Source organism: Macaca fascicularis, chromosome X, assembly GCF_037993035.2.
Source record: "Macaca fascicularis isolate 582-1 chromosome X, T2T-MFA8v1.1".
Taxonomy (NCBI): Eukaryota; Metazoa; Chordata; class Mammalia; order Primates; family Cercopithecidae; genus Macaca; species Macaca fascicularis.
In genome coordinates this window covers 29,272,092-29,295,611 of record NC_088395.1, presented here as the reverse complement: position 1 = coordinate 29,295,611, position 23,520 = coordinate 29,272,092, and the positions used below count along the sequence as shown (strand labels likewise).

At 35.1% G+C, this 23,520-nt stretch overlaps 1 protein-coding gene across 1 annotated transcript in view; it reads right to left on the bottom strand.

Moving 5' to 3' along the window:
* Positions 1 to 23,520, bottom strand: part of IL1RAPL1 (interleukin 1 receptor accessory protein like 1) — a 1,418,294-nt gene that overhangs the window by 703,304 nt on the left and 691,470 nt on the right. The gene's annotated exons all lie outside the window — the stretch shown is intronic.

Genomic DNA, 23,520 nt, shown 5'->3' with positions numbered 1-23,520 from the left:
GAGATCATGTGAGCACACTGCAAGAAGGTAGCCATCTGAAAGCCAGAAACCAAATTGGCTGTACCTTCATCATGGACTTCCCAGTCACCAGAACCGTGAGAAATAAATATCCTTTGTTTAAGCTACTCAGTCTATAGCATTTTGTTATAGCAGCCTGAGCAAACTAATACATCTTTCTTTCACATTAGCCAATCCCTTCATTACTATAATCCCATGTTACATTTAATAATTATTTGTATAAACTTTCACTGTTCAAATGACTGTGTTTTTTCTCTGACTGGACCTAAACTGATACAAGTGAGAATAAATATTTTACAGCCAAACAATATAGAAATCAATAAAAGTGAGTTGAGCTCTGGTAGTGTTTCTTTTCACAGCCAGAGACAAACGTAAACAGTCACTTTGCTCTGACTTCTGGGAGAATCGGAGAAGTGTAAACAAGAAACCACGTTGGGAAATGGGGAAGATGGGGGTGGGGTGTGATTGGGTTTTCTGTGTTTTCTGTAGGTACCATCTTCCAAATGACATCTTGACACCATTTTTAGATCACCCCTCTCCCTGCACACACATACAAAACAACAGGTTCCCACAGGGCATCAACATTATCATCATCATGGAAAAGTTGTGAATTTACTGTTTAGAGAGGGCAGTTGCCCAACACTTAGCAAGAAAATCAATTTGGCATTACTCAGAGTATACAAATGTTGAGCAAAAGGGCAAAGACTGAGAAAACAGGACCTCTGACAGCAATAACATTTGAGTATTGCAAGCAGGGTTAAACTCACTACAAATTAAAAAGAGGGCAATCTAACAACTCTGAGAACAGGATAAATAATACAGTATTCCAGAGAAGAAAAATGGTCTAGAAGAAAAGGAGGATGTACATTATAGCAAGGAAGACACATAATAACATGTGGAATTAATTATCCACATTTATTATCTTTAAATTATATCTAACGTCTAATAAGCACTTAACGATGTGTCAGGAGTTTATAAACTTTCATTTACTATTCACAGAAATACAAACTGAGGCGTTTGAACTTGCTCTTCCCTCGGCCTGGAACATTTTTTGCCAACCAACAGCATGGCTTTCTCTTTCTTTCTTGCCAAATATCACCTCCTCAGAGAGGCCTTTTGCCTTCCCATCCTGGTCACTTGATCCAGAGTAGGCCTTGATATTTTTTTCACAAGACCTATTGCTATTTGATATTATATTATGTAACTACCTTGCTTTCTGTCTCCCCAGTTGAAAGTAAATCCCATGAGAGCAAGGATGTTGTCCTTTTCACTTCCCTTTTTAGCCACAGTGCCTAGAATTGTGCCTGCTAACCAGCTTAGCATACATTTACTAAATGAATAAATGAATGAATGCTTGAATAAATAAGCAAAATAAACAATTGAATTACCAAGTTATACACTTGAAGAAACTCCATGTCGGCTAATAAGGGTGAGTGCTGGGTTCTCACCCAGATTTATCTGAACCTAGAAATAATTCTCCCTACTGTCACATATTGTTTACTAATAAATGTGTCAATTTCACAGCCTTCTTTGATTTAGTTAATTTCAATTACCAAATTTGGGTTTAAAATTTTTACAAAAGGGCTGTATGGAGGTACTATCTACAGTAAATATGCTGCAAGCTTGGTGGGCATCATCAATGTCTGAGTCATTGTCATAATTCCTGTCAATGACTACTGTAGAGCTGGCATAACATGTTAAACAGGATGAAAAAACTACATAGAGATGTCCAAGTTATATAATTTCATATATTTATCAAAACAGTTTTGTATATTTTCCCATTGCATAAAATGAATTCTAGGTGGTAATTTTTTAAACAGTTATAATTTTGATTATAAGTTTAAAATTATTTTGTTTTACCATTATGTAAATTACAATAGAATCAAGTTAATATAACTGACTATCTGTCATGGAGGGTATCGCTGCTAGTGAAAAAGGTTGAAAAACCTTCAAGGTTGGAGTATATAAACCGTATGATAAAATTATTCGAGTCTCAGAAGATTTGTAGTATAATGCAAAATGCTTGAAGGGAAGCAAAAAGATTTAGTCTAAAAAGTTTTAAAAAGTTAGTAACAAATTAGATCGAGAGACTAGAAGAGAGAGTTGTGCTGAGAACGCATACAGATATTAATACACACTTTCAGAATATGCCTTCTGAGAAAATGTTGGAAGAAAATCACAATTATTACTGAAAATTACTCTTACTCCATACTTAAATATTAGTCAGGAAAAAAGTTTCATACGGTTCAACGTCATGTGCCAAAGAAAAGTTAGAGGCAAAATGAAGGAATGGCACTTTGGACATTAGAGAAACTTGGTGTTCATTTCAATATGGAAACAGATGGAGGATCTATGGCTTAGGAGGTTTTACTACCATTAAACTAAATGCATGCTGTTCAAAAATAAACTTAATTTAAAATGGTTCAATAATTCCTGGGGAAAGATGGCAAACACTATCAAGAACAATTCAAGGCATACTCAAATTATTTAAATAAATACTTTTTTTTTTTTTTTTTTTTTTTTTTTCTCCCAGAGACGGAGTCTTGCTCTGTCGCCCAGGCTGGAGTGCAATGGCAGGATCTCGGCTCACTGCAACCTCCGCCTCCCAGGTTCACGTGATTCTCCTGCCTCAGCCTCCAGAATATCTGGGACTACAGTGCATGTCACCACGCCCAGCTAATATTTGTATTTTTAGTACACACAGGTTTTCACCATGTTGGTCACACTGGTCTCAAACTCCTGACCTCGTGATCCGCCCGTTTTGGCCTCCCTAAGTGCTGGGATTACAGGCGTGAGCCACCGTGCCGGGTCTGCATAAAATCATTTAAACGAATGATGGACGTAGGTCTCCCTTCAACAGTTACAATAAAACATTTTAATAAATGAAAGAAGTGATGAAGGAGATATAACTTTTTCCTTTGTTAATGTTTTGCCTTATTTCCACACATGTTCTGTCTTACACCTTGCATGTTATATTACTGTTTCTAAACCAGTTGAAAATAATTTAGAGACTTAATGATATTTCATCCCCAAATACTTCCGTATGTATCTCCTTCTGAATAAAGACTTTCAAAATATACCCACAAAGTGTATTTGTTAACCTTGTGTAGTGAGACCTTTAAAATCTTAAAAGGATATGTGATAACTTAAAATCTAACTCCTGATGAACAGAATTGCTGTTGATCCATTCAGTTTTTTCTTACTTCAGCCCACAAGCTTTGTTGGCTTGGGAACAATCATTCCAAAACCATATTTCTAGACACTGTTGATTTCATTACACATTAATTATATGTAATTTATCTAACTTTTATTGTTACTAGTTTTTAAAACTATCATCAGGTAATTGTAGACACTGGTAGTATTTAATCTGGTTTTCTCCCTTTTGGAATAAAATACCTTTCTATAAGTCTCTCTCAGAAAGTTTGTTATTGGTACTCTCCATCCCTGATGGGAGGGTTCTATGGAAATACTCCGGTTCAACATATCTCTGCAGTACACGTTCTTTCACAGTCAATGGGAGTTTATGAAAGAAGCCATGAAGTTACATTGGGGTGTGGGAGTAAGAAGTACCATGTTCATTCATTTTTGTTACCACCCATAAAGTTCTGGGAGCTTATATGAAGACAGTAATGGAATTAAGATTCAGAAGTAATTCCTTCACTAACGATGTACTATGAAGAAAAGCTACCTACATTGGCTATTGTCAATATATTCAAATAAAAGTAGAGAAAGTATTTTAAATTAAGTCACTATTACTACCTATGTAAGAGCTAAAAATATTTTCATGGTAACAAACTTGAAGATTGAATTCTTTCAAAAAAGTCTAATAATATAAACATGTTGCATACTAATATGAAAGTGAAATACTATATTTGCAGAAGGATAAATTATGTTACTTTAAAGTAAAGTTGAGCATCCCTAATCAGAAAATCTGATAGCCCAAATGCTCCAAAATTCAAAACTTTTTGAGTGCCGGCAAACATGATGCCACAAATGGAAAACTCTACACCTGACCTCACTTGATGGGTTACAGTCAAAATGTAGGTTCACAGAACACAATTTATTTAGCATCGCCAAGGAAAATATAAAATTACCTTCGGGCTATGTGCATAAGCTATATATGAAACATAAATCAATTTGATGTTCAGACTTGGGTTCCATTCCCAAGATATCTCATTATATACTGTATATGCAAGTATTCTAAAATTTGAAAAAGATCTGATATCCAAAACACTTCTGGTCCAAAGCATTTCAGAAAAAAAGGATACTCAGCCTGTGTCTACTTGGGTAGATATCTTGGAATAATAATTAAAAACTATGGAGAGCGACTCTCACCTTGCAACAGCAACTCTTGTTGTTAGAGAAACAAACAAACCAACCCAAACTTCTAAGTTTGCCTTTTTAAAGCTCTACACTTGACTTTGACCTGAGAAAAAGTCTTCATAAGGGTTTCTCTTCCTTATGTGTGTCTATATGTGAACAAATCATCAATGTTGTAGGTTAATTTTCTCTGAACAATTCTTTAACCGTTAATCTGAAGGTCCCACGCATCTGTGTGGGATCATGTTATTCCTGCCTTGCATTAAGTAAATTCAATTTCAGACTTGTGTTTGGATCTTCGTTTTTTACTTTTCTTAGTGTTTAGAAGTGACATGAGAAAGGACCTCACACAGTACACAGAACAAAGGGGATGTTCTGCTTTCCATTCACACACTGAACAGAAGCAGAAAAAGCCCTGCTATTTGAGCAAACACAAACAGATCCACGTCATGCTACAAGAAAATCTGGATTCTTATTTTCTTTCGTTAGTCTTGGCACAAGAAATTGACTCAGATAGGTAACATCTTGGTACATATGGTCCATCTATGACTTTAAAGATTTTTTTCACTCTTTTGATTATGTAGTTACCTTATGTCCTTTAGTTAATACATACTTTCATTAGCATGTATCATATTAAATCATTATTTGATTACATGTATTTCATTGATCACTGAAGTGTGGGGACTCTGAAAAGTGAGACTTTACCGTATCTCTATCACTATCGCTATGTCTATCTCTATCTTTCTCTATCTTTATCTCTATTTCTATCTCTGCATGGTTATTTGTTTATCTATCTATGTATCTATCATCTATGTATCTAAATCTCAAACAGGACCCAGCAGCATGCGCCTGTAGTCCCAGCTAATAAAAAGGCTGATACGGGAGGATTGCTTGAGCCCAGGAGTTCTAGTCTAGGCTGGGGAACATAGCAAGACTCCATCTCTAAAAAAGAAAAAAAAAAAAAAAACTCATTTAGCTCTAATTATAAATCTAGAGCTATTTCCATATCTATATCTATTTGGGGCATAAGAGGCAATCAATAAATATGTGTTGAATAAATTAGTGATTAACTAAATAACTGTTCACTTAAAGGAGTATTGAAAATGTATACCTTTGGTGTTAACACAATCACTAACAACAATTGTTTGTAGGTATTTTTAACCCTAATAATTAAAAAATAGCAGTATGCATTTTTCCTTTCTAATATTGCAAAGTGATACAATTTTCTAACTCAGAATAATTTGATTTCACAAAACTGAGTGTACTTCGGGACTCAAATCCTTGTTGATACATTAAACATAGTTTACTGTTTTACATTAATTAAGCATACTATTATATTATTTATTTAGCTCATGTATGTCTCCCGGAAAACCCTCCATTTGGGTAAAAACTGATAAGAATATGTGCAGACAGATAGGTCAGAAAATATTGCCAGCTTCAGGCATTTTATTCCTTTGGGACACTTGTTGGACACTGGATTAAATATCAGCATGATGAGCAGCAGACCAAACAAACACTGATCAAATTTAATCCTTTTCCCAATTTAGAGGAGCCTCACAGGGAAGGCCTGTTAGATGGCAGGACACCCAGCTGGCAAATTGATCTTTGAAAGAGAAAGTAACAGGATTCAAGGCACAGATTTGCTTTTATTTTGTTTTTGTTTTAGAGCAGACAGAAGAACACAATTACCATTTTCAAGATAGCAAGTTACAAAAGGTCTTTAAATTTTATAACAATCCCAAATGGACTAATGAATTGTTTTCAGCAATGAACACATAAAATAATCATGCAATAAACTTCAAGTCATATATTGGTGTGAGTCCACATGTTATAGAGCACATATGATGTGCAACTCACTCTTCTATGACAAAGATTACTGAGACTAGCACCACCCTTGAAGACACCATCTGTAAGTGGGAACAGACTTGTCAAAAACCATGTATAGCACAAGAAAGAATGAATACATTCTGAGAGCAATGATGACATTACTGAGGAAACACAAAGCAAGAAGTTTGTTTTACCTCTAAACCCAGAACTATTTTCCACTTCACAGATGAACTAACGGAGCAGGAAATTTGACTAGGAAGATCAAAAAGGATTTAAGAAAGAGAAGAAATTCAAAATGTGCCTTAGTTTAAAACCTGATAATTTGGAAGAGAAAATTGCAAGCGAATGGGATATCCCAGTAAATAGGACAGTATATGGTAAGACTCTGAAATAGTGGAGCGGTGAGGAGTACAGAAGAGTTTAAGGAGGTGAAAATAAGTGCAGAAAAGACAGGTTTGGTGACACCATGCCAAGAAACTTGAACTTAATTCTGTAGCCCCGTAGTTTTCAAGTTTTAGTGTGTATTAGAATCACCCGGAGGACTTTTTAAAACACAGAGTTTTGTGGACGCCTATCAGAGTTTCAGATTCAGAAGGTCTGGAATGGGCCCCTAAGAATCTGCGTTACTACGAAGTAGTTACTACAAAGCAGGTGATGCTGCTGGTCCAGGGATGACACTTTGAAAACCACTGCTAAAACCAATGTAGACAGTGGTAAACGTCTGCAAAGGAAGGGTTAGAATCTGATCAATCTGATCTACATTTTAGAAATATCACTTTCAAGACAATATCAAGGATGGATTGGAAGGGGATAGCTAGAAGTAAGGAGACAACTCTGAAAATTCTTAAAATAGAAGTAAAAAAAGAAAGTGGCAAAAGCTATGACAAGGAAATGTGGGAAGAACTGTAGAGTCAGAATCAACAGGATACTGAGATTGATCAACAGGAAGCTGAAATTGAACAGAAGGGCGAGATGAAGGAGAAGGAGGAGTCTAGGACGACTATAAGATTTCAAATCAGGATTACAGAGAAGATTGTGGCACTATTAATGGAAATGAGGAGCAGAAGCAGATTCAAGGCGAGAGATTAGTGTTGTTAGGGACAAAGTCTTGTTTCTTAGCTTACTACACATTTTCTGCCTTCATTATAGGGGTTTATACAGCAGAACGTTATTGCTTGTACTTTCTGGTATGTACAACAAAAGCACTGCCGTGTATCCTTTTCATATTGTGAGCTCTGCTGGACATTCAAAACCCTGACATTAGAGAAAAGTTTAAGGAAAATGAGAATGAAGTCTGTTGTGTATTTTAATATGCATATGCTTTCATATGAATAATATCATACAGATTAATTGCCTGTTTGATTAACTTCTTACAGAGATTGTAGAGGAAAACTAGAAACACACAGCTTGTGTACTGCTCTGCCAAGTGAATTTCTGAGAACTTTTTTTTTTTTTTTTTTTTTGAGACGGAGTCTCGCTCTGCCGCCCAGGCTGGAGTGCAATAGCCGGATCTCAGCTCACTGCAAGCTCCGCCTCCCGGGTTCACGCCATTCTCCTGCCTCAGCCTCCCAAGTAGCTGGGACTACAGGCGCCCGCCACCGCGCCCGGCTAGTTTTTTGTATATTTTAGTAGAGACGGGGTTTCACCATGTTAGCCAGGATGGTCTTGATCTCCTGACCTCGTGATCCGCCCGTCTCGGCCTCCCAAAGTGCTGGGATTACAGGCTTGAGCCACCGCGCCCGGCTGAGAACTTTTAAAAACGTTAGAACCATTTTTTTAAGTGATGCCAAGTCTATTTTTATCACAGAAGAAGTCTCATGAAATATATAATATATTGTAAACAGATTAGCTTCACATACAACTGTTTTGGGTATTAATCTACATTCATATGTGTAACCACATGTCTATTATGATTGGTATCTGTTGACATACTGCATTGTGTTCTGGGTATTACAAAAATGTATCTGTTTACCTCATTCAGGACCTTTCCTTCTCATTTTTGTCATACATATAAAAATATCCATCCATGTTATCTAATTAGTACTTCTTCATTTTCTTTCTTTTTTTTTAATAACAGGTTTCAATATGCAGAATACTGAACTGGACCCCTTCCTTACACCATGTACAAAACTTAACTCAAGATGAATTAAAGACTTAAATGTAAAGCCTAAAAGTATAAAAACACTGGAAGACAATCTGGGACATTCCATTCTGGAAATAGACCCTAGCAAAGATTACATAATAAGGACACCAAAAGCAATTGCAACAAAAGCAAAAGTAAACAAATGGGACCTAATTAAACTAAAGAGCTTCTGAACAACAAAAATAAATAAATAAATAAATAGATAGATAGATAAAAAAATAAATTAAATAACAAAAAGCAAGAATTAAGAATCAACAGAGTAAACAGACAACGCACAGAATGGGAGAAAATATTTGCAAACTACGCATCCAACAAAGGTCTAATATCCAGAATCTACAAAGAACTTAAACAAATTAAAAGCAAAAAACAAACCACACCATTCAAAACTGGGCAAAGGACGTAAACAGACACTTTTCAAAAGAAGACATACACACAGTCAACAAGCACATGAAAAAATGCTCAACATTACTAATCCTTAGAGAAATACAAATCAAAACCACAGTGAGATATTATTTCACACCAGTCAGAATGGTTATTATTTAAAAGTTAAAAAATAAAAGATGCTGGCGAAGCTGTAAAGAAAAGGGAACGCTTATACACAGTTGGTGGGAAGATAAGTTAGTTCAGGTACTGTGGAAAGTAGTGTGGTGATTTCTCAAAGAATTTAAAGCAGAACTATCATTTGATCCAGCAATCCCTTTATCGGGTATATATCCAAAGGAATATAAATCATTCTATCATAAAGACACATGTATGCATATGTTCATCACAGCACTATTCACAATAGCAAAGACATGGAATCAACCTACATGACCACCAATGGTAGACTGGATAAAGAAAATGTGGTACATATATGTCATGGAATAGTACACAGCTATAATGAACGGTGAGATCATGTCCTTTGCAGCAACATCAATGGAGCTGGAGGTCATCACCCTAAGCAAGCTACTGCAGGAACAGAAAACCAAATACTGCCTGATCTCACTTATAAAGTGGGAGCTAAACATGAAGCAAACATGTATACAAAGAACAAAACAACAGATAATAGGGCCTACTTAAGGGTGGAGGGGGGGAGGAGTGTGAACATTGAAAAACTACCTATCAGCTATGTTTATTACATTGGTGATGAAATAACCTGTATAGCAAACCCGGATGACACACAATTTACCTGCGTAACAAAGCTGCACGTGGAACCCTCAATGTAAAACAGAATTTTTTTTTTTTAAAAATTAGTCAATTCACTCCAAAATGTTATATAAATTTAATACAATGACAATCAAATGAACACGCTAATTCTAAAATTCACATAAAAATGTTAAGTACCTGCTATATTCAAAATAACTTTTTAAAAGAACAAAGCTTGAAGTCGTACGCTACCTGATTTCAAGATTTATCATAAAGTTACCATAATCAAACTAGTAACTCTTGTCATCAAGATATAGACAAATAGATAAATGTAACAAAATTAGAGAGTCCACAAATAGATCCACACATATATTTGCCACTGATTTTCAACAAAGCAAAAAGGCAATTCAGTGCAGACAGGACATGCTTTTAGACAAATGGTGCTGGAGTATTTGGGTACCCATATTCAAAAAAATCTAAACTTTGGTTCATACATTCTACCATATACAAACATTTTCCTCAAAAGGATCATGGATCCAAATGTAAAGCATAAAACTATAAAAACTTTTAGAAAAGACAGGAGAGAAACTTTGTGACTTTGGATTAGACAAAGATTTCGTGGATAAGACACAAAAAGCATAATTCATAAAAGAACAAATGGATTAACTTCACTTCATCTAGCTGTTTCATTCCTAGGTATTTGACTACGAAAAGAAAACACTACGTCTACACACGTCCACACAAGTGTTCATAGCAGCCTTATTCAAAGTATCTCCAAATAGGAAACAATCTAAATTTTACCAGCAGGTGAATAAACAAATGATGAATGTAGTCATATAATGCAATACTAGTCAAAAATAAAAAAGAATGAATTATTTATGCATGTAACATGGATGAATCTCAAAATAATTACACTTAGTGAAAAAAGTCAGACAAAACAGAGTACATACTGTTTGATTCCATTTATATAAAACTCTAGAAAATGCAAACCATAGTAGCAGAAAGCGAGTCAGTGGTTATCTGGGATAGCAAGGAAAGGGAGAGAGCATTAGAAAAGGCCATGAGGAAACTCTTAGTGCGATGGATATGTTCACAGTCTTAACTGTGGTGATAGTTTCATGAGTTTATATATATGTCAAAACATACCAAATCGCTCACTTTAAATATATGTGATTAACTGTATATCAATTATACCTCAACAAAGCTGTTAAGAATAGGCTCTCTGCCTGCTTGGTTGACAACAAATTGTAGGTGACACACATCAAAAAGAAGACCTATTAGAAGATCACTGAAAAAGTTCAGGTGAGAGAAAATGGCAGCACAGAAAAAAAAAAAAAAAAAGAAAGTTGTCTTGAATTCAACTCTACTTTCCAGGGTTTTTATTATTGGCATGATTTCAGGCATTCTTTAAATAATCAAGGTAAGTAGAAACCTATGCTTAAACAGCAGAAAATTACATTGATTCAATCATTGTTGCTTTTGGTTTTATTTTCCCCTATCTTTGAGAGTGCAGCTTATGAGAGTTGGATAAATTCATGTACATTTTAAAGGACTGATAAATTTGAGATGAAGTACTTATGTGAAAAGCTGTACTGGCCAGTTTTTAATATAAATATCTACTAAATCCAAAGCCAAAAGTAAGCTGCCTCAGTGTTACTTAGCAATTAAAAGATTATCAAGTGCTGGTTTATCACTGGTTTACCAGTGAGATTATCTTTATAGTCTGCATATTAACAGCGATTAAACCAAAAACTAGAGGAATTTTCTGGCCTAGCAGATGCTATCTCTTTTTTTTTTTTTTTTTTTTTTTTTTTTTTTTTTTTGAGACGGAGTCTCGCTGTGTCTCCCAGGCTGGAGTGCAGTGGCGCGATCTCGGCTCACTGCAAGCTCCGCCCCCTGGGTTCACGCCATTCTCCCGACTCAGCCTCCCAAGTAGCTGGGACTACAGGCGCCCGCTACCACGCCCGGCTAATTTTTTTGTATTTTTAGTAGAGACGGGGTTTCACCGTGTTAGCCAGGATAGTCTCGATCTCCTGACCTCGTGATCCACCCGCCTCGGCCTCCCAAAGTGCTGGGATTACAGGCTTGAGCCACCGCGCCCGGCCCACAGATGCTATCTCACAATAACACTTAATGCAGTAAATCACTAATATTTAAATAAAAGTTTAAATTCTCAGTGAGTGAAAGTATGTTTTTTGTATGGCTAATAAATACCTTTAAAGAGGAAATTACCGCTTTTCATGGTTCATCCAATTCAGAATCCTTTCTTTAGCTACTTTCTACCAAAAAGCTGTAGTTGGGTTTCTTGATACATCCTTCGAAGGTTAAGACTTCGGACACTTAGTGGTCATACCATGTCCCTTTCCTTTAATATTTTTTCAGACAACCAACAATATTTCAAATTTTGGAGGATGAATGATTTTACAGCATTTAGTCGGTGTTACTTTTGGACAGAAGCATTCATTGATTCGTTCACTGATTCCTCCTCTATTTCAACAGCTATTTACAAGGTGCCTGTTGTATCCTAGGCACTGTTCTAGCTGGGCTAAGACATTGGATAAGCTTACTGCACAGCGCATTAAGCAGCGTTCCCCAGTTTATTCTAAGCTTATAGCTGTTCCCAGCATATTGTCATGAGGAAGATGGGACGTTTGTCCCAAACCTTAATTTGTTTTTTCAATATAGTATTCATAGATATTTTTAAAGCTAAACAAGGCTGTGTGGTGGGTTGTTCTTAGTGATGACAAGGCTATGTGCACGCACACATATACACACATGCACACATATTTATTTTTTATTGTTCCTTAATTTTCAATGCCAAGTTCTTATCCTTGTATTTGACAGAAAAGGCCACCCCGGCGTACACAGAGACCCACTTGAGAATTATGCAATTATGAAAAATAAGCATTTACTCTGAAATTAATCAAGCCTGTTCATTCTCTTTATTTCCATTACTGTGCCATGAAATAGTCAATCACATATTCTTTTATACTGTAAATTGGAAAATACTGAATAATCAACACCTTTGAAATTTCAGAACTTCATTCAACAGAGTAACTGTAGACCCTGATATCTATTTTAATATGCTGCCGGTTATTGCAAGTCATAATAGCATAATACAGGGCCCGGAAAAATATCATTCACTCAGTTGTTTCCTTGAGTGGTTTTGGGGTAGGAAGCAAACTATTCTACATCACTGTCCTCATAATGGGATTATTCTGCTGGATAAACAAGCTCCCCACAGGCCCCACCTGCTGATAGGACCCAGTGAACCAAATATTTAATACTTCACAGAGGCTCCTCCCTGCCATTCTCTGTATTGCATGCATCACTTTCAAGAGAAAATTTGATGCAAAGAAGTAGAAAATTGAGCTACTGACTCCGAAGTCTGTTGCTACAACCGGGCTTAGTAACAAAGCCTCAATTCAATTTCTGGGTTCTGTGAGATAATGGAAGTTTCAAAGTTCCAAATAAAATTGTGGAAATATAAATTCTTGTTCTATGTGACCGATTTATACATGGCATTTGGTGAAACTAGTCCACCCAAGGAAACTACTAAAACAAAGCATGGATTGAATGCGGAGCTTGTTCATTTGCTGAAAATATTCCCTGAAAAAAACTGACTCATGAAGAAAATGGAATTTTTCATTTAATTCCAGTGTTTAAAAGATAACAGCTTTGCTTTAAAAAAAATTCTTCCACTATTAGAATTAGGGCACAAGTAGGAGAAAAACAACACAGCTCAGAAATGATACTTTGATAGTTCTCATGTGTGGGGAAGATAGAATGCCAAGTTTGGCTGTGCTACGTATGTGTGTGTGTTTGTGTGTGTATATATGTATTGTTTTTAACATTACCTTCAGCAATATAATGTTAATAACCCTATGGTATCATAGCTTTCTTTTATAAACTGTACAACAAAATGGTATCAAAGGCATACTGTTTACATTCAGTAGTTCATGTACATCACTCTCATAGTGGAGACACAATGCCAGAAGTGAACTTATTCAATCAGAAACAAAGCACTATCAGCGTGTTAACTTTTCCTAGGAAACTAAAAGAGTCCTTCATCGGGGCATGCAAGGGATGAGGCTTTGAGATTAATCGCATTCTGTGATGGAAATTTCAAGAAGTGAGAAAAGGCAGGTTAACACTGTGAATAGTAAAATGATTAGGTATATTTGGAAAAGAGTGGCTTGGATAGAACAAAGAGTTTGTGGTCCTAGGGTAGGTAGTGATCGAGGAAGAGGTTAGAAAGGTAAGATCATTTGTTTATTTATGCATCCCCATGGTCAGACCAGAAATGACTGGTGCTATGATGGCCCCTTAACCGAGGGCAGCCAACTCATAGGCAGGCAAGTAACCTATGTCATGGTTTCATAAGAAAAGATGAGCTAGCCCAATCAGAGTCCTCCTTTCTGAGTATAAACAAAAGGCTTAAGGTAGACTTAGAGCCAAAGAAGTTGTGATGACCACATGTAATCTAAAGTGATAAGGGGGAACCTATGAATAAGTAGAGTAAGCTAGTCTTAGGGAGATAGGAGTGAGGATATATGCAGAGAGAAGCTTAGAAAAAGTAGAGAAATTAAGAGACCATAAAGGAAAGAACGAGAGGTCAAAGCAAGTCCCTTGAACTTAATTCTTGACTGCTTTTTAAGTTTTGAACTAGAACCTTATGCATCCTTATAATAAAACACTTAATGAAGTAATTTGATTGGCTCTGAACTTTGAACCTAAGAAAAAGAGCCTCATTAAATATTTTCATAATTATAATTATAGGAAGCTGGATTTCATTTTCTTCATTTTCTACTAATATGACATAATGCACATTGTTCTTTATATATTATTTGGAAAAGTTCGTTGTATATACATTCACTTCATAAATGCATCCTAATATTATCTAACTTTCATTATAATATATAGCATCATGATTAATCTCATTTTATATACATTTTGTTTGAATTTCTGATTTTGCTTTCAGCTTGAATACCAAAAGGGAGATTACTCAGTCAAAGAGTATCATGTTTTGCCGATTGCTTCTATAGAGTTTGTGCCAATGTATTTATCTTTAGGCAGTGCATGAGAATATCCACTTCACACCAAACAAACTATATGAATCACATTTCTACATTATTACATTCTCCTCTATTCACTGCTCATTCTACTCTTTCCGCACTTGCTTATAAGTTGACAAACAACAACAACAAAATGTAAAACCCGGGGACCTGATAAGATTTTTTTCCAGTTTGTATTTTTCTACACTATTTACTCAATTTCCAAGTATATAATGATACTGAAATCTACATATCCATTTGGGTTCCACTTTGGAAATTTTTCAAACCCATCATATATTTCATAGCCCTAAATGCAGTGAGTTCCTATTAATGATGATTACTATTGGGAGGGGGACTTGCTTACTCATGTATTGTCTTACTCTGCCTACATTATCTCAACCTCTCAGGTCATAAATGGTGATTCCTTCCAGCACAATTAACATTTGTCCCTAATGAAAACATTTTGGTATCTATTATGCTTCATTAGTATACACTGTTAAACAAATATTTAAAACTACACATTAACACAGGAATAAAACAATTTTTAAAAAGATTCTATGATTTATCTTTTATCTTTTTCTGAACATTTCAAAATAACAGATAAATCTATAATCTAACCAAAAGTCAAAGGTTATCTATTTCAAGAAGGTGAATTAAAATAGTTATCACACTACAACAATGACATTCATATTATATTCATAATATTCATAAATTCATATATATTATATTCATAAGTTAAAGGTAGATCCTTATCTAAAAATTAAAGAAACAGGGCCGGGCGAGGTGACTCATGCCTGTAATCCCAGCACTTTGGGAGGCCCAAGAGGCTGGATCACCAGAGGCCAGGAGCTCGAGGCAAGCCTGACCAACATAGTGAAATCCCGTATTTTCTAAAATACAAAAAATTTGCTGGGTGTGGTGGGACATACCTGTAATCCCAGCTACTCAGGAAGTTGGGGCATGAGAATCACTTGAACCCGGGAGGTGGAGGTTGCAGTGAGCCTACATAGCGCCACTACACTCCAGCCTGGGCAACAAGAGTGAAACTCGGTCTCAAAAATGATACCAAAAAAAATCAAAGAAACAAAACTAAACAATAAAGAAAATTAATGAAACCAAAAGCTGGTTTTTCGAAAAGATCAATGATATTGATTGCACTCTAGGATGGCTAAGAAACAAAGTTTGATACAAATAGTGGTGCAGTGATTATCTAGATGGTTTTGTATTTTATAAACAGGTACATGTAGAGTAATTGAGAACCCAGTTTCGGAGAAGAGAGTTTATATTTTTTCAATTTTTAGGTCAATGTTATATTGCTTATACAGTAAAAACAATTTATATTTGAAAATTATAAATTAATATATTTATATAAAATAAATTTTAGGTTAACTATATTATATTCACACTCTTTTGGAGTCTTGTTATAAAATATCTACTGGAGCTAAAACAAAACACTTTGAATCTTTTCTTTTCACTTCCATTCTTCCACTTCAGATAATGCTTTTTTGCAGATGGAACTTTGCAACTTTCCCTCACTGCTTCACTATCAAAAGGGAGTGTTACGTATGGGAAATCATGGAACAAAAAATGTCAACACACATTCCAGAGACTGCAGGGAAGCATGCCCTCCCAGAAATTCACAAAAGAAGGCAACACTCATTTCTGCTTCTATTTAAATCATAGTATACTTAGGAAAAAACTACATGCTCTTGAATACAGACTATTTTGGGGCCAATTTGTAATGAGAGCATCAACACAAAATAGCATAAAATACTATCAGCATTAATGTACCATGAGCAAATGATAGAAAAAGGAAATTTTATCCACTGCCTGAATATGTCTAAAAAATATATATATATAGTGCATGTGTGTATCCATCTAAAGTAAACTTAACCCATATGTTAATTGATTACTTTAAAAGATTTTAGAAAAGCTGAGCAGCATATGTTTCTACTTCTCCCTAATTGGAGAGCTACACTATATCAGAACATTTTAAATTTATAAATCTATAACTTTTAAAAAAGAATACATTGTTTAACATTGCTCTACTAGAGAGAAAGAGAGAGAGAGAGAAAGAGAGAGAATGATGAATGAGATTACAAATAAAAAAGCACTTAATTAATACTGGTGAGCCAATTCTAGCATAGTTGTAATAAAACCAAGTACTTACTCCCTTGACTAAATCTTATCCTTTCCTTCTCTAGTGCCTTTTCTATCCCAAGCCTAATATGGATGATTGGGTGTGATAAGAAGACTTAATGCTTTCTTACTTCAGGTGAAACCACAAACTAGACTTATGCTAGTAACATAAGCCCATGATTGGACTAAGGATTATTTTATTATAGTTCTGTACTTTGCACAGCATGCCTGGATATACTTAAGCACAGTCAGAGTCAAAGCAGGCAAATACTGTAGGACTAATCAAGCTTTTTGTTCTGGATTTTTCTCATTATCATGAGGGATACTTTCAGTATCTTTACTAGGAATTATGTTAAAACAACTGACACAAACACTTTCTGCTTCAACCTCTTCAAGCTTACTGAGTAGTAACTGAATTGTTCTTGCTGTTTTTCCAGGTTATGTTCACTAAAACATTTTCATTTGGAGGAAAATAATAAGTTAAGATCATTAATAACAAATGCCCAATAATCAATCCTTCATTCTTTCTTTATTGCCTGCTTTCCAAATCAATAAAGTATACAACATAATGTCTGCCCTTAGTGAAATCACTCTCTAATAGGAGGTACAAACAAATCAATAACTATAAGACAGAACAATTTGTTTCTAATGGTGACATAAACACATATTTTGGGACCACTGATAACAGAAGAAGGGACAATGACCTCTAATCTTGCCTTAATGCTTTCGAGTCTCTGGAAGAAAAAAAAATAACATATCTAAATTGATGCTAAATTACTCATCAGCAAAGGATTATATGCATAGCCATCCAATATTTTGGTAACTAGCATTTGGCTCACTTTAACATAAAACTTAAACTGAGTGTGCTTTGGTTATTTTGAAAAAAAAAAAAAAGTTAATCTAGGTTATATTCCTCACTGATTATCTATTGGATTTTACATTTTGAAATAGATACCTCCACAGTTAAAATATTAGTGAAAGAAGAAACATTTCTAGTCTTCCAGAAATTTGTGCAGATGGGAAAAGGTTTCACCTCTAACAACCAATTGTATGGAAGTGAAAACATGAGCATAATTCTTATTTTTAGCCTATTAGTAACTTTTCTTTTGTTTTCTTTCTTTCTTTTTTTTTTTTTGAGACGGAGTTTTGCTCTTGTTGCCCAGGCTGGAGTTCAGTGGCATGATCTCAGCTCACTACAACCTCCGTCTCCTGGGTTCAAGAGATTCTCCCACTTCAGCCTCCCAAATAGCTGGGATTACAGGCATGCACCACCATGCCCGGCTAATTTTGTATTTTTAGTAGAGACTTGGTTTCTCCATGTTGGTCAGGCTGGTCTCAAACTCCCAGCCTCAGGTCATCTGCCAACCTCGGCCTCCCAAAGTGCTGGGATTACAGGTGTGGGCCACCATGCCCAGCCACCTATTAGTAACTTAAAGGATGATACTCACAGCAATAAAGATTGGGGTAAAAATGGCATACTCATACACCAAAGAGGTAATTATCACAAAATAATTACCTTATTTATATCACAAAATAAACTCATTATTTCACTCATTCAAAAAATATTTCAAGAATGCCTACTAGAACTAAATAACAGTAACTACAAAGTATTGAGAAAGTATATTGTGTCAAGCACTAGGCTAACAACTGTATATGAATAATTTGATTTATTCTTTAAAAAACCCTATATAGTAGGTATTATCATTATGTTTGTCTTACATTTGTACCCAAGGAGAGCAGTTAATACATTTCAGAGCCAGGAAAAAAACCCAAGCAATCCAATCAACTATAACCCAATGTGTCGGGCAACATGATTAGCATGGCATATATGCTGGTAAACAAAACAGACATGGTAGCAACCTTCATGGGTGTATCTAGTTGTAAAGAGAGATATTTAAACAAGTAAGCCAACAAACATATTAAATAATATTATACATTGCAAAAAAAGGCACCAAAGAAAGGAAAGGTATTATGCAAGTGAAGGATAGCCACTTCAGATTGAGGTCGTCCAGGAAGGCCTCGTAAATGGAACATTAAAATTGACCCCTGAAGAACAAAAAGAAACCAGACACGGAAAGTTCGAGAAGAACATTCCAAACAGATGAACAGCATGTACAGGAGAGTTTGTCTGCTCTGTGTGCCTGGGAGTTAGTGATCTGTTAGAGGGGTGGGCAGCATGCAGATTATATATATTTTTTTAAAGGTAGATTTTATTCTAAATGTGATAGAAATCACTGCAAGGAAGTAGAAGGAACGAAACATAATGATAGAGTAGAATGACAAAAACCAGGGGTAAGGGAGAGGGAGAAAGAGGCAGCCAGGTTTTTGAGTTGAGCAAGAGGGTGGGTTTTGGTACCACTTACTAAATTGAGGAGGTCTGGAGGAAGAACATGTCTCCAAGGAAGATTAAGAATTTAGCCGAGGGCATGGAATTGATTCCAAGTCTCTTGGAAACTTAAATTAAAAACATTTATGAAGAGCTTCAAGCTCTTTATAACCCTTCAAGGGTTATTTATTCTTTTGCCTACAATTTATCTCATTTATCAGATAACATTGAAGGTGTTATCTGCATGTACATGGTTGTAGTTTAAAAACAAATCACAGCAATCTGAAAGGCAACAGTGGAGAATCATGCAGTGACATGTGTTGCAGCCATTAAAATCACACCTAGGAAAGTTGACTTCAAGTTGGGAAAAAAGTTTAGGGTACTTTTATGATTACGGGACTAACAGTAACAGTTTAAAGTTTTCCCCTATGATTTTCTTGGAGATAATATCTATAAAAGCAAGGAAATAAAAAGATTATTTTATTTATTCAGTTCATTATATTATATTTATTATATATAATATATTAACTATATTATTTTTACTGTCTATACATTTTATTACAAATATAAAAATTAACTATATAAGTGGGATGAGAATGAAAGTTATGACACCGGAAGCCAATTGATCAATCAAGCAAACTGGGGTGATAGAGTATTCTGTGTACTCTTTTTTCATCTTTTATTAAAATCCATTAATCTTGTGATTATGCTTATGCACACATACATGTATCACACATATCCTCTTGCAGCACACTCACTTTTGAGGGAACACCAGCCATTTGACTTACTCTTACCTAGGCAATTGGTGTGGTTTGGCTGTGTCCCCACTCAAATCTCACCTTGAATTGTAACAATCCCCACATGTCAAAGGAGGGGCCAGGTGGAAATAACTGAATCGTGGGGGTAGTTTCCCCCATACTGTTTTCATGGTAGTGAATAAGTCTCAGGAGATCTGATGGTTTTATAAATAGGCGTTCCCCAGCACAAGCTGTTTTGTGTGCCGCCATGTAAGATATGACTTTGCTCCACATTCGCCTTCTGCTATGATTGTGAGGCCTCCCTAGCCATGTGGAACTGTGAGTCCGTTAAACTTCTTTCGTTTATAAATTACCCTGTCTTGGGTATGTCTTTGCACCATGAGAACAGACTAATACAGTGACTAAAGTCTGCACGACTAGAGTTTTATCCTCAGTTAGCTCTTGACACCTTATGTCAGCTTTAGCCATTTGCTTTTAATTTCTCTGTCTTATAACATTTCGTAAAATAAATTATCCACAACATTTAAATCTTAATAAGAATGAATTGGGACAAAGAGGTGAAAAATAAGGAAAATCACTGCTATAATAACTTTCTACCAAACTAATAGGATTTATGTCTCAAGAGTTACATCTTGTAGAATTATTGAAGAAAATGCTGGATAAGTAACTGTCATGGGAAAAAGATAAGGCCATGGTTTCCACTCTTCTGGAGTTCCATATTCACAGAATTAAAAAATATAATAATGGTAGGGGGTAGTCTACGTAAGCCTGCCACCTTTTTATGTCCCAGTAAGTGTATTTCACGTCAACACTTATTAATCAATGTTTTACTGGCCTCCTTCATTAAAATTCCTCTAATGGGAAATGAAACAAGCAAAATGACCCATGATACCATGTGTAGGTTATACGTCATAAGAAGCTGCAACCTCAGTTTACCATTTCCTTCTGTAATATAGGCAACCTTAAATATTTGACTATATTTTCATATATAGATCAGATGAGAATTTCTAGTAGTAACACAATTTTGAAATTTTGTTTCTAATTATATTTATCCAGCATCAATTAAATTTAAAAATCATAATTAATCTTATATATTTTTTTCAGATTTTTGTGACACACAGTTCTTTAAGCTAAAGAGACCACCACTGAAGAAATTTGAACTCCGTTAAAATCTGTCCAACAGGAGTATATACTAAATACCTAAATGTAGAAGTAGAACCTAAATTATAAATAACAGTGGCTTAAAGAAATGCCCCATTTACTTAATAGTATATAAAATAGTTTATATTATTTTTGTCCTATATTTGACTATGAAGCCCAGTTATGGGGAATTTTAATGCATAATTTTTATTCAAACCAATTTCTTTTCACTCAAAATTAAAACTTACTAGCTATTCAGTATAGAAAAGTAAAAATAATTCTAAAAATTTAGTTAAGAAAGTATGGTGACTAATGTGAAGAGGATTTGAGCTGTGTTTTTTGTTAGAAATAGAAAAGGCTTACACCATAAACCCCTTGAAGAGCTGCCAAATTAGGGTCATAGAAGTCTGAGTCTAGAGATGATAGAAAAGGAAATCCAATTTGAGTCTGACAAAGAGAAGCTAAGGTCTGATATGTGTGAAACTTATGAGGTTAGAGTTGGGGAGGGGAGAAACAAATTATTTCGTATTTACCATCAATATACTGCCAATGATGTTACGATGTCAAGTACCTCCTCAGTTTGCATCCCTGCATTTATTAAGTCCCATTAAAGGGCTTAAAAGACAGCATTTGTACCATGCCAAGCAGATTTTATGGAACAAAAAAATATATTCTATTTGCACACCTGACATCTATTTAGGCTATATCTTCCAATAAGTAAAGCAAAACCCAAAGGGCATCTCTGGAATTGTGCTCGTGTGTGTGTATTATTTCTACTTAATATAGCCCATAAATGCTAATAGAGTCTCTGTGGGGGAATGTTATTATACTTAGAACGCTTGATTGGAAACACGTTGCATACATTTAGGAGCAACTTAATTTCTAAAAAAAAACAAAAAACAAGAAACAACTCATAACTTTGGTTTTATTATATTTCAGTACTTAAGTAAATCTTGCAGTAATCCCTGATTGGTGAAAATCAAATACCTGGGGGCCAGAGTGGGTACTAGCCTATGTGACTTAGCTGAACAATGTTGTATAAAACAAATGGGAACTTTATGGATATTGAGATTTCAAACTAAAACATCACACAGAGGAACCTGAACGTAACATGTTCTTAATTCCTGGTGTAAAGTTTTAACCTTGTTTTTTTGTGAAGTGAAAACTAGTTCAAGTTGTCCTCTTTACCTAATCGATCATCTTGTTATACACTATTTTGTAAATTGTTTGATACGTTATATTTGTATCTATTTATGGGGTACATGTGAAATTTTGTTTCTTGCATTTTTTTTTAAAAAGCAACAACGTGGCACAAAGAAACTTCTCCCTAGGGCAATTATATGCAGCTTTTTTTGTCATCTGCTATAAGTCATGTATACTTAGTATTGCTAAAAGAGACTTTTTGCCTTAAATTTGTTTCCCTCTGTAAAGTGCTATCATTGAAAAGTGTCATAGGACACAAGAACTATTCCAAAATTGACCTTCAAATGATCTGGGAAAACCCCAGTTCAAGGACTGAATTTAAATGCTGGGTATAATAAAGGCTTTCACAAATGTTGTCAAAGGAATTTCTGTTCTATTAAAACAACTGAAGGATACATTGCTTTTTGGAAATATTTCTCTCCTTTTCTGTCACCATTAAGCATATGACTCTCAAAATAAATTCTCCCAGGACTAATTCTCCTTATAAAAATTACAGCCAGAGAAGTTATAACAACATGTTATCATAAAATAAACCATGAAGCTCTCTGCAAAGGAATAGTAAGTCAGCATTCTAGCAGTGAAAACTTGGCAGCAAAAAGCATATCCCCTAAGGAATTGTGTGAGACATTTTGATGGGATTAAAACATGCGGCATGACATATGGTATATATTTTTAACACATATAATAGGAGAAATAAATTGGAAGAAGCATCAAAGCATTAATCCCCTAACTCCCACATCTCGTACCATCCATTGGGGATTTATCTCTTTCAGTTTGTCATGGTAATGTAAGCATGAAAGGATGTTTCCTACCTTCTGGAATTCAACTTTAGAAAGGGAGATAAAATGTCACTATTATTTATCCACATCGTTTAAGATGCTGCTTTTGTACATAACAGAGAGATGTAAACAGAGAAATGCAACAACTTCAATGTACAGGTTCCTGAACTGAAATCAGTTTAACTAATATTTTTATTGGTGCTAATATCTGCCCATGCACTCAAATGATGTAGTGCATCAGAGCAAACATTGCAAAAAAAAAAATTACTTACGGCTACATTGGTGCTAACATTATAACCGGATAGATTGCAAAAAGTTTCAGAAACATACTAAGCTTGTTATTCTAAAAGAAGAACAAGGAAAAATGAAATGAATGTGTTTGGCTCACTATTTTTCAAATATTTCTGTGAGCTGTTTACATTTTACTGAAATAATGGGCATTGAAAAATGTAACTGTCTCTTCTGAATTTATTACTTTCATATTTTATTCAATTAATAATTTGAAGTAGTGAGAGGAGGTAAGAAAACAGGGTAATTCTCCCATATTTATCATTATGAATTCAAACATACCATATCTAAACATATAGCAGATTCAAATTACATGTGTGGACATCATGTCACTCACCCTAAGGTTTCCTCAATGCAAAATGAGAATTTTAAAAGTACCCACTGTATAGAGCTGTTTTCA